Genomic DNA, 12,772 nt, shown 5'->3' with positions numbered 1-12,772 from the left:
AAGTGCTTTATTTTTCCTGGCATATAATGTTAAATTAAATGTAACATTTTATTCTATCAGATGATCAAAAATAAAAGATTCCAAACTGCAAGGCTATGTCTAGACTGGCATGATTTTCCAGAAATGCTTTTAACAGAAAAGTTTTCTTTTAAAAGCATTTTTGGAAAAGCGCGTCTAAATTGGCAGGGCGCTTTTCCGGAAAAGCACTTTTTCTGGAAAAGCATCCGTGGCCAATCTAGACACACTTTTCCGCAAAAAAGCCCCAGTCACCATTTTTGCAATCGGGGCTTTTTTGTGGAAAATAGTACTGTGCTGTCTACACTGGCCCTTTTGCGCAAAAGTCTTTCGGAACGGGAGCAGCATAGTATTTCTGGAAAATCGCTGACGATCTTACATGAGATCGTCAGTGCTTTTCCGGAAATTCAAGCAGCCACTGTAGACAGCTGGCAAGTTTTTCCGGAAAAGCGTTAGCTTTTACGGAAAAAGTGGCCAGTCTAGACACAGCCCAAAAGTACTTTGGTGGGAAATAGATTTGGCCAAAAATTAAGGGTGCAATCAGAGGTGACTGATGCCTATAGGGGGAGAAGAATGGGGGGGGGGGGGGGGGGCATACAGAGGAACAGGAAAGGGGTATGAAGCACCCCATTTAGTAATTCAAATTTTGGCAGGGGCAGTGCACCTCTTAGCGCTACCATGAGTCACCTATAGGTGTGATTTTTCAGAAAGGCCATGCACTGACCCAACTCTGCTCCCCAGAGAAGTCCATGCCAGTTTTATCACTGACTTTAACACAAGCAGAGATAGGCCACTCTGGAAGACCTTTGAATATTTCACTCTAAATAGCTACCACACAGGAGTGGTACGAATGACCTAGGACCTCGCTGTCCTCACCACAAACACCCTGGCCTGGACTTCATCGAGTCCTTACTAACGTGACTTCCTAGACTTACCCATTGCTCACTCATCCTCAATCATCTACTAAATGCATCATTCAGCAATGTACAGGTCCTTTTATGCCCAGCTCCCTGGCTCCCTGTTACCTCCCAGCTCTGATTCAGTCTCCTTGCTCTTCCCCTTCGGGTCCCTCCGGAGCTTCGTTCCTCCCTGATCTTGTCGCTTTTTACTCCCCACCATTCACTAAGCCAGCGCGGTTCATCTGCATGGCCCCTTCATGCTCCTTTCCCACACCAGCCGCTGCATATTCATTCATGCTGAGCCACCTGCCTTTTCCCTATTTGGTACTGTGCCTCTCTGTTTAAATCCCATCTCCCAGCCCCTTTTCGACAAGGAAGTTCACAGACTATAAATTACCGACATGTACATAGATGCTAAACACGCCACACATCCCTGCTCTCTCCCCTCCCCTCCTCTCTGCCTTCTGGATGTCACAGTCAAGATGATCCATTCAATGGGAACGAAGCCAACTCACCACCTGGCCGCGTCAAGTCCAAAAAGAAGATTTTAAAACCACGCAAGCAATTAACAGAGGGTGCAGGGCCCTGCCACCGATGGGAATGTTGCCATTGACTTGCATGGAGGCAGGACTGGGCCCCGAAAGAAGCCATATCTAGCAATCAGCAGCCTCTAGCCCAGGCAGAGTCAAGAGTTAGGGTCCCTCAATACCAGTGTGGCCCGCCCGATAGCCAGGATGCTTAGGAGAGTGGCTGAGGGAAGGCAGCTGTATCGGAACAGGAGCTGCCGGTTACCAGCCCAGCACACCACGGAGCATGTGCACATAAAATTACAGTTTCGGATTCTTACTGCAATTCACATGGCAATGTATAATGCACCGTGTAGCAGTAATGTGAGGCCCCATCCATTGCCAACTGTGAATGTCAACGTTTTCGAAAGCACCCCAAGGCAGCTAGGTGTCTTGTTCACATTGAATTAGAATGGGGGGTGGGCATCTCACTGTTTAGCTCCCCTTTCAAAACCCCAGCCTTCCAACCTGGGGACTCTGGAGATAGTCGGAGGGTGGGGGAGGAAGTGTCCATCTTTGACCATGAGAAGGAGGCTTAAAAGAGGGCTTTGGAGGAGGAGAAAAGCACAGAGAGATCTGCTCTAGTAGCATAATAAAGGACTGGAAGGTAAAAGCAGAAGCGAAAAAAAGGGACGTGTAAGGAAAGAGGGTAGAAAAGCACATAGGGAAGAGGAGAAGCAAACTTCTGAGCAAGATAGAGAACAACTATAAGACATAAAGGGAGCCTGTGAAAGGACTCAGAAGGGGTGAAGCAGATGGAGGGATGGGTGGGGGAAGAGAACCATCTGTAGGATTTTTGCTAGGCTGAAGGAGAAAGGGTGACAAGTCAGAAAATCCAGGCAGGAGGAAGTTATTGTAATCAAAGTAAGAGATAGATGCCTTGTAGCCCCAGGAAGCTAAGGACAGATTTTAGTGATCTTAACAAGAAGTGACAGAACATAGTGAGAGACTGGGTATAAGGAAGCCAGATGAGTTCAGCAGGTTGGGAAGAAAAAAAAAGGGAAGGGGGGAGACAACATATATGGTATTCTTCTTTAGAGGAGACCCTTCATTGCCACGGTAGGCAGTGATGCTTCAAGGACGCTAGTTCCCTAAAAGCGAAGTACAAAGCCAGCCAAGAAATGGCAGCTGTTAAAAAGGGACAACCAGACATGCAAGGTGATCTCTCTCCTAGCGGGTGACAGCCGGGTGACAATCTTGAGAACAGCTCTGAGCTGGAGGGAATCTGGTGAGATTGTGAGTTGAGCAGCTCAAGTCATAGCGACGGTTCCCCAGGGACGGCGGATACAACAAACTTTTATCATTTCAAGGGAGATGGTGGAGCTCAGAGAAACCCACTGCAGTGCAACTAGCAGGCTCCTAAGCACAGGCTATGATCCAGCAGGGTCCCGAAAGGAAGAGGTATGGGGAGGCTTGGAAGAGAGATTAATTCAGCCAGTGCAGCTCTGTGTGGGGGCGCTTATAGCAACTCTAAAATGGATGGTCAGCATTTTAGTCTGCCCCTTCTAAGAGACCTGACCACGCACACAGGTTGTCATACTGGGGACATACTAATGAAGACAACTAGGTGCTGCACGCTGATTATCAGGCAGATGAAAGTTGCAAAGCCTCTCCTCTGAAGAGCAAAGCAGCGGAGGGGCTGCAGCAAACTTTAACAGCTGCTCTCACAGAGCCAAGATATGCAGCTGAAGAAAGATTGTCTCCTTGAGCAACCCCTGGTGACGCTGGACACAAACCAGTCACCGTACTTGTACTGTTAGAACAGCCAAGACACTTGCAAAATCCATGAAAATAGACCTACGTCAGCACACGTCCAAGTTACCAGCCTAATTAATAACCTCTTATAAACTGCTTATAAATCCACCATTCTCCCTCATTACACACAACCCACAACTTCATGTCAATAAGCGGTGCAAGTGTCTTAGTACCCCCATTAATGTTGTTTTGGGTAATGTTGGGATACAGAGGGTGGTAAGAAAGGCTGGAACACAGAAGACTGGACTCTTTTCTTGTCTCTGCCACTGCAATCACTCTGCGACTTGGACAACTCACTTGGCCTTTCTTTGCCTCCGTAGCTGCATCTGTAAAATTAGGATAATGACTTTTACACACATTGCAGCAATGTTACAAGAGCTTAACTCAGTAAGATTTAACTGCGCTAAGCCACTCAGCAGAGGTGTGCTTCTGAAGCACAAAGCAGCATTCCAATTTTCTCACAGCCTCAAAGAATTATGATTTTAAATGAGTTTTTATGAGCTTCCTTCGCCCACAAAATGTCGCCTTTGAAATATGCAGAAAACGTGTGTGCATGAGACAGAGAGAGAACCTAAGGCCAGATGTCTCCTGATGCCGGCTTCACTGAAACCCAAAATACTACCCTCCATTTTGGAACAAAGTTACATAACCTCATTTCCTGAGCTTAAGAAAAGGCCTTGAATTATATATGTCACATTAAAATGGCATCAGAGTTAGGTTTATAAGCAGGCTTACATCAAAGCCAGTCTCAGTTCATACATTATGGGCACGTCTACACAGCAAGGCAAAAATCAAATTAAGTATCGCAACTTCAGCTCCGTTGACTGCGTACCTGAAGTAGAAGCAGCTTAATGCGGCTTTTGGTGCTGTCTACACTGCAGGACGTGGAAGGAAGAACACTCTCCCTTTGACTTCCCTTACTCCTTGTGAAATGAGGGTTACAGAAGTCAGAGTAAGACGTCCGCCAGCTCGACATTATTTCAAAATAATGGCTTCCTGTGGAGACGCACACTTTGTTATTTTGAAATAACGACAGTCAGTTCAAAATAATGCTGCAGTATAGACGTGCCCTATGACAGCCACGTCAAACACTAAAGACTGATGCACTATAGGAAAAGGAATGGACAGCCTCCTTAGTCTGACGTCTGTGGCAGTAAGAGAGGAAATCCTCACTCGAGTCACTTTTCATTCAGGAGAGACTGCCAAAAAATTCCTTGTTTGTTTGTTTTTGTTTTGGGGAGAGGTTAGGAGTGAAGTGTTACCTTCCTTGGTGCCTTAGATCCTTGGACTTGCCTTGTTTACTAGCAGGTTTTCACATGGCAATGCATAGACCTAACTTCAGGATCACAAAACCAGCCAAGTTTAGAGGCCAGATCCTCAGCTGGTGTCAATCAGTGTAGCTCATTGACATGAGGGACTCCATAGATTTATACCAGTAGACATCTGGCCTAGACATTTTACTTTGCATTATTGTGACTGCTCCCTTAGAATTATGAAAATAAGTGTAAGCCAGGGGTCTCAAGGATTGCTTGAAATGCAGCCAGCTGAAGTGGTTTAGCCTTGCAAGATAAGTAACTGTTGATATGTAAATACAGCTCATGCTGGGATGGGGAAGGAATCCGGGGTGTGGTTATATAAATCTAATTCAGCCAGGGCTGATGGAGGATCAGTTGTGAGAATGCAATGTCATGTACTGTAACTAATTTGGGCTGTTGTGGGGTCACAAATCATGCCACCCCTAATGTGGGAACTGTAAAAAATGACACCAGTGCTTGCAGGAGAGACACCATCCCTGTAAGAGGCCTCAGATGAACAAGCCTCCCCCTTCCGGAGTTGAGTGAACTGAGTAGGGGGTGGAGGGGGGGAAAGGGCTTAAGCCAGCCTGCTTCATGCCAGTCAGGTGTGAGCTGTAAGACTGGTTCAACCTGCCTCTTTAAGGATAGACCTAAAGCAGACTCCATCAGGAGTCTTTTTGCTAGTCCAGTGGAAGCTGGAATCTTTTGCCAGCCTAGGTGGTGGCTAAAGAGTTGAAATCACTAAGAGCTGAAGTCACTGGTTTAGCCTGGAGCCAGACCCATTGCAGCCAGCGGAGCGGCTGGTGGGAACGATCAGCGGGCAGCTGGTAGGAGCGGCAGCAGGCGGCGCAAGCAGACCACAGGAGCAGCACAACAGTGGCACGGCCTCAGGCTCAATGAGTGGAGTCATCAGGGTGATGTGTCAGAGTCCGCACTGACTGGACAGCGCTGTAAGTGGGGTGTTTGAAGTGGGGTACAGAGAAAGTTTGGGTCAGTGAATGGAACCCTTACCTTGTAGGACTAGTGAGCCTGTGGGGCAAAGGACATTGCTCAATCCATTTGAGCTGGGACGGTTACTCCGGGGGGGAGAAGGGGGGATTAGGAACTATCTTTGTGGTATTTTTCCGAGCTAATGCCATGTAACCTCTCTCTTTCTTCAAAAGTTCTTTTTTACGCTCAGACTCTGTGCTTGCGAGTGGGGATGCATTGCCTCTCAGAGGCACCCAGGGGTGTGTGAATTTCCCAGGGTACTGGGTAGGGGTGAGATGGATGAAAAGGGGCCCCTAAATATTGAACCCGGCCCTGGCTGCTGCTGGCACTACCTGACAGAAGGGTTACATAAGATTATTATTTTCTTCCCAGGTTTGTCCTTTGCCACCTGGCAAACACTGATCGAGACAATTTATCCATCTCTCTTACCCTTGTCACCCCGATATCTGCCTGGCCATAGGGAGGTACCTTAGCATCTAGTGGGGGAACCGAACCCAGCCACAAATGGGGGCTGGCACTAGAGCCACATTTTCATATTTTCATGGGGAAAAAATAGAAAATGTCCTCACAAAAATAAAGATTCTGAACGCCTTTTGATTCTCCCATAAATGCCACCTGTTTCACAGACCAGGAATTGAGACATGGAGAAAAAGAGACTTGTTCATAGTCACACAGCAGAGCTAAGAACTGGATTGAGTCCCACGTCACTGGTGTAACCATCAGGCCATTTTTTCCTCCCAAGACATGAATTTGGCAAACTTTTCAGGGAAACCACTGTAGATGTGCCATCGGAGGAGAGGGTGGAAGAGGGGATGATGGACAAAGAGTTGACCATAAAGAAACAATAAGAATATAATAAATTCTAACCCATACCAATAGCACCATTTGTGCTCTGAATGCAGTACTGTTTGTGCATGCATTTATGTGTTATGCATGTCGGCACCTGTCACTATTTATGTAATAAGTAAGTCAGCACATCTGTATTCGTTTATGATTTGCAACAGAACTATCTTAATGGTGTTATTGCACATGTTCAAGCAAATTGCTACACTTATTTTTGGCTTATCTGTGTACAAAATGTGCAGCGCATCGCAGTATTTTATGCCTGTGTTGCAAATAATGGATTTTTTGGTGCGAGTTGTAACAAGGTCAAGAGATTGGGGGCAGTAGAGAAAAAAGAAAAGACAAAAGAAGAAAGCAAAAGAACTGAAGGGGTTTGATGTCCGGAACTGGAGGAGGAGATGGGGTGATGGAAAAGACTGAGGGTACGTTCATACTGCATGTTTATTTTGATATAAGCTATTCCGGAATAGTTATTCTAAAATAGCTTATTTCGAAATAGAGCATCCACCCCGCAGGGAAGCTTCAAAATTAGTCCGAGGCAGACTCCCCTAATGTAGACGTGCGATCTTGTTTTAGAGCCCCAGGAGGTACTGAGGAGGAATAACTTAGAATGGCCCTGGTGAGGGGCTACTTCGAAATAGCAGCAGTGGAGCGTCTACACAGGCCTTATTTCGAAATAGCTATTTCAGAATAGGCATTACTCTTCGTAGAATGAGGTTTACAGATTTCGGAAGAAGTCGTACGTTATTTCAGAATTATTTCGAAATAACTCACATTGTTATTTCAAAATAACACTAGTTATCTTGAAATAATGGTGCAGTGTAGACGCACCTGGACATATCAAAAACCAGAGAGGGAAAACAAGACAGGTGAACACCTCTACGGAGCCGAAAGAGAGAGAGAATAAATACAGCCCTCAGCGATGGTCCAGCAGGGAGAAGGGGAAAATCATTTGGAAACCAAGAAATGGTCAGTCAGGGACAAGGCTTCTGTGGAGAATTACATTACAATACAGTCGACTGACATCATCTGCCATTGTCCTTATGTGAAGCCTCACCCTTTGAATTTGTCATTGCTTTATCTCCTTCCTTTTCCCTAACCCTAACCCTTCCCCCAGCACTGAAAACAGTGGTTGGAGGTAAAGGGGTAAAAATATATCATTAAGGGAGTTGCTACTTCTTAAAGCTGGAGACCGTCTGGGGAAGACAGAGTATTTGCAGCTAAATGTGGGACCCACCGATTGTCCCCAATGAATAGAGCCTGGGATCAGAGTACCACCCAGGCAAAATTAGCAGGGCGTCAAATTAGTTATTGCACAAGGAACCTCCGCAGCATGCCTCTCCCTCATATGTGTGGCTTTGGGAGGATTCGTTTGGCAGGGCAATCTCTCTTGCGACTGGCTGAGAGGATGCCGGGAAGATTGTGTGGAGGTGATGGGAATATTAGGGCTCTAAAACTGTCAAGGAAACGTGTTTGTATCTGGTCTAGCTACTCTGTGGAAAGCCATCTGTCCCTGGGAGACTGAGCACCTTGTAAACACCAAGTGGGTGTTAAATGCAAAAACAGGCCCTGCTACAGGGAGGGTAAAGGGGGCATGGAGCCAGCCCCCCTGCTCCCACCTTGCCCAGGGGCCTGCATGGGGTGTCAGAGCAAAAAAATTAGGCCCCTGAGCAAAAAAGTTAGGTCATAGGAGCCGCCGTTGCTAGGGAGGAGAGGAATATCTTCTACCCATCTTAATGGCCCTTCAATGTAGCTCTAAGAGTCAGGGACTGATCCTGTCACTTGCCAACATCACCCCCTCCGCCCCATGTGGTCATTTGTAACAGACGTCCCCCATAGCCGTCAGATCCTCTCATGCACCATTCAGTGCTCAAAGATGTAGGCTCTGAAGTACAAAGAGATGCAAAGTACGTCCTCTCTGGCTGACATGACCTTAGCACCACTCCTTAGTTTGGCCACAGGGAGACCAGTGGGTAGAACAACGGACCAGCGTCACAACCATCTGTCGGGCTCAAACCTCAGCACAGGGCAGAATGCCAAAATTCAGTGGCTCAAGGCAAGATTCCACTTTCTGATAAAGGCAGTGCTCTTGTCGGACATCTTTCTAGCAGACTCAACAGTCTCATGTGGAGTTCTCCAGGTTCAAAGGCTGCCCTTGATTACCAGGAAAAACTTGAAAAACAAGGAATAGTTTAGCAGCACCTTAAAGACTAACAAAACATGTAGATGGTATCATGAGCTTTCGTGGGTACAACCCACTTCTGCAGATGATGGGTTGTACCTACGAAAGCTCATGATACCATCTACATGTTTTGTTAGTCTTTAAGGTGCTGCTAAACTATTCATTGTTTTTCAAGTTTTTCCAGTTACAGACTAACTCAGCTACCTTTCTGAAGCTCTTGATTACCACAACACTCATAAGGCTCATTAAAATCCCTCCCCCTCAATGCAGATACAGTGATAACGCATCAAGGAGTACATGCACACAGGTGTCTATCCCATTAGACAGGATTCAAAGAAAGCAGGAAGCTAAGAGATTCAACTGGATACATTTCACTCTCAAGCCACCAAAGATAAATAGATAGGAATGTGACACACTAAATGTAGGAGCATCTTCCTTTGAATCAGGCTGCACAGGAGCTGGGATATTTGACATTGGTATTAATATGCTGGCTGATACGATGGTCTGAATAATAATAGTAAGGGAGCTATTTTCAAAAGCACTTCATAGGCCTGATAAATTCGGATAAAGTCAGACTTTCCAGCATGAGCCAATCCCTCCACAGCCACAGGTGCAGACGGCTGCTGCAGCTGAAACAAGCTGAGGTTGATCACATTTTCCATGTAAAAGGGCACGATAATTACAACTGATGGAAGATACTGGCACCAAAACTCATTCTTGGTAGGAAAAACCACCAGATTCAAAATGCAAACAGGGGAACCACTGCAGGTGAGTTAAGGTCCTAATCTAATAATATTTAGCAGTAACAGACTCTGCTCCCACCCACCGCAGTTGTGTTAGGAGACTGGTAAAACTCTTGGAAATAGTGTACACTGCTACTGTGCTGGAAATAGTAGTGTTATTCAGTGCAATACTTGATTGGGATCACTACTGTTAGCACCCCCCACACGTGTGCAAATTCCATTTTGAACAGCAAGCCCCTGGGAATTTTATTGGGTCTCCAGGATGACGGGGGACAGATGTTGTGTTTCAGCTTTAAAGACTGGAGTCAGTCTGTACTGGATAGCAGCTACAGATCTTTGTCTTTTGTGCTTTTAGGATGTCACAAGGGTGGGGGAGAAAAATTGTTCTCCTTGGCCTCTGACGACCGGTCAAGAAGCAATGGGCTTACATTGCAGCAAGGGAGGTTTAGGCTGGATATTAGGACAATCTTCCTAACTGCCAGGGTGGTTAAACACTGGAATAAATTGCCTAGGAAGGTAGTGGAATCTCCATCTCTGGAGATATTTAAGAGTAGGTTAGATAGACATCTATCAGGGATGGTCTATACGGTGTTCGGTCCTGCCCTGAGGGCGGGGGACTGGACTTGATGACCTCTCAAGGTCCCTTCCAGCTCTAGTATTCTATGATTCAAGAGAGGGCATGCTTTCACGATAGAAACTGCACTGCTTATCACATGTGCCTCCCCTTCAAACAGACATGTCACAAAGAGGGAGAAAAGTCCCTTTAAGGAATGAGCGAATAGGTAAAGGGACAGATATTTGAAAGAGCTGTGCACAGGGATGCTGCGTACCTCTGAATCTTTGGCAGGTTTTTGTGTGTCTGCCTGGGAGCTGAGCTCTTTGGAAAACCTGCTCCACAGAAGATTCATGCTCTGTCATGAGCAAAGAATCACATGCTGTGTCCTGTGACCCTATGCCATGTCTGCTGGAGTAGGGCACATGAAAGACATTGTGCCTGACGAAGGACGTGTGAAATAAACCGACTTCTGGGACCAGGCTGGGTTGCAGCCAATTCAGCAGAGGCCATTTTCATTTTGCTTTTAAGAAAAGAGACGGATAGCTCCAGTCTACTTGGACAAGTCAGGAAAACCAAACAAATCCCAAATTCTTGGTTGCAGATGAGACGGGCCCAGTGCAACTTGGGAGGGTGGGGGGAACACGCAAAAGTCATCGCTGTGACTCCTCCTGTGGCCACGTACGCTGGATTTGAAGGCCTCATTATGTTGATGGTGCAATCTTAATATAGGAATGAACCTGAGCCAAAACTCTTTTCTTCCAAGCCTCTATGTCTATCTAATTCCAGCTGGCAGAGGTAGAGCACACTAATACCTTCTGCAATTCCCAACGTTAGTTAGGACTGTCTCCTTATTAGCTTGAGATATTGGCTCACATCATAATTGCAGCCCCAGTTTTACAAGGGGAAATTCTTTTTTCTTGTCTTATTTCCAGGGTTCTGTTGTTGCATCAGAGCTGAGCTAGTTTTTGTGTATTCCCGAGAGACAGCCTCATGTGCCCCAGCTTGTGGGCATGGTCTAGGGCAGGACTTCAAGAAAATGAAGGACGAGGCTATGAAAAATACAGGAAAGAGCTGTGCCATCTTGCCACCATGGTTGTATTCCTGGCACAAAATCATAAGTGTGTTTTAGTGTACAGCCTCTTCCCGACTTCCGAACCGGTTACGGACCAAGCAATTGGTCGTAACTCAGTTTGTTCGTAAGTTGGACCCCATAGAGTTAAACGAAACCGCGCTGTTCGTAAGCACGGATTGCGTTCATAACTCAGGGTCCGCCATTTACAACAGCTTCGATCGTAACTGCGAACGGTCATAAGTCGACTGCTCACAACTCGGGGACCAGCTGTATTGTCCTTTGCATGATAATTCCATGAAAAAATTACCTTTGGCCTGATCAACCCCTTTAGCCAGTTAAGCCACACCTCTTTTGTCGATACGAGTTGTGGGGCATGAGGCAACAAATAAAGGTTGTCCCTTAAAATACAGTTTGGGTGGCTGCTCTAGTATTACATTGCTGGGATTCTGTATTCTGCCTGACAGTTATATCTCAGGGCTAGAGGAGACATTTCCCCACATTCAGGGTTCTCTTTGTGCTTCGGAAGTGACGCCCTAGTCCAGGGGTGGCCAACCTACACCTGAGAAGGAGCCAGAATTTACCAATGCACATGGCCAAAGAGCAACAGTTCTAGGTCACCAGCCCTGATCATCTCCCCACCACCACTCTTAGCACATCCTGCCCACTGGCAGCCCCACCAGTCAGCGCTGCCTCCTCCTTCTCCTCCTACCCACTGTGATCAGCTCTTTTTCAGTGGGAGACACTGGAGGGGGAAGCATGGGCGTGACCGGCTCAGTGGAGAGTAGGACATGGCAGGATCCTATGGGGAAAAGGTGGAGGGGGACAGCACTTAGGGCAGAGCAGTGGGTTGAACAGTGAGCACCTTCCGGTCCAGTGGAAAGTTGGCACCTGTAGCTGCAGCCCTGGATTTGGATACCTATGTAAGGAGCCACATATTAACTTCTGAAGAGCCATATGTGTCTCTGGAGCCACAGGTTGGCCACCCCTGCCCTAGGCTTTGGGGATTCTTTATGAAACTTTCAACACTAAACTCCTGCAGTTCGCCATCATTAGACTCACGCACGACGCTCGTGCATTTCATCTTGCACATCTCTCTTATGGACCCAAAGGAGAAGGGGAAACTGGTCTCCCTCAGGTCAGAGGTCCATGGTTGCATCAGAATTGAGGCCTAGTCCTTATTTTAGTTCCAAGAAACTCATGGAAACAGCATGAACTACCAGATTTACACCTTGCCTAGCTCATACCAATATCTCATTGTGCGCAAGCCCTGCTAGTTCAATTGACTGAGAACTTATGAGCTTACAAATCTGTGCAAAGCACGAAAGTCCCTCACATCTTTGCAAATCCTTTTTGAACTGAGCTTGGAAAAGTTTGTGCCACTCTACAACAAGCCTCTTAAAAATACCCAATTGAGGTATGCCTTTATTCCACCTACTTTTGCTCATGGTTGTCTTGGTTCATGCTGTTGTGTAGCTTTCACCACACTCGTTTCCATATCCAGGCTATCTAAAAGTAGCAGGTGCTAGCTTTGCGAAGAGTCCCATGATGCAAACAATTCTTTGTGTATCTGAACTAAACCAATTCAACCTGTGAATCCAGCAAGCAAGTTTTTAGTTTTAGGTGGAAAACATGGAGCTCACAGTAAAATATTAGGGACTTGAAACAGACACAGCTGGAAAGGTCTGACTATGCAAAATGACTCTTCCCAAAAATTATCCCCAGAACCATCCAACACCAAGAACATGATACTTTGAGTCCATTTCTCTCTCAGTATATACAGTATTATGTGATGAAAATACTAGAGGGAGCATTACTTTATCTGCATGAGGCTTATGAATAGGATGACCCAAGTCTTT

The 12,772-nt window shown here is 46.3% G+C and overlaps 1 long non-coding RNA gene across 1 annotated transcript in view; it reads right to left on the bottom strand.

The window, feature by feature from the left end:
* Window positions 1-611: 611 nt before the first annotated feature.
* LOC112544298 (uncharacterized) overlaps window positions 612-12,772 on the bottom strand; it is a 28,144-nt gene continuing 15,983 nt past the window's right edge. Inside the window, exon 6 of the long non-coding RNA XR_016347676.1 lies at window positions 612-3,561. This is a non-coding gene — a long non-coding RNA (uncharacterized LOC112544298). The remainder of the gene's footprint in view (window positions 3,562-12,772) is intronic.

Source organism: Pelodiscus sinensis, chromosome 21 (assembly GCF_052426305.1).
Source record: "Pelodiscus sinensis isolate ZL-2025 chromosome 21, ASM5242630v1, whole genome shotgun sequence".
Lineage (NCBI taxonomy): Eukaryota > Metazoa > Chordata > Testudines > Trionychidae > Pelodiscus > Pelodiscus sinensis.
This window is presented reverse-complemented; position numbering and strand designations above follow the sequence as displayed.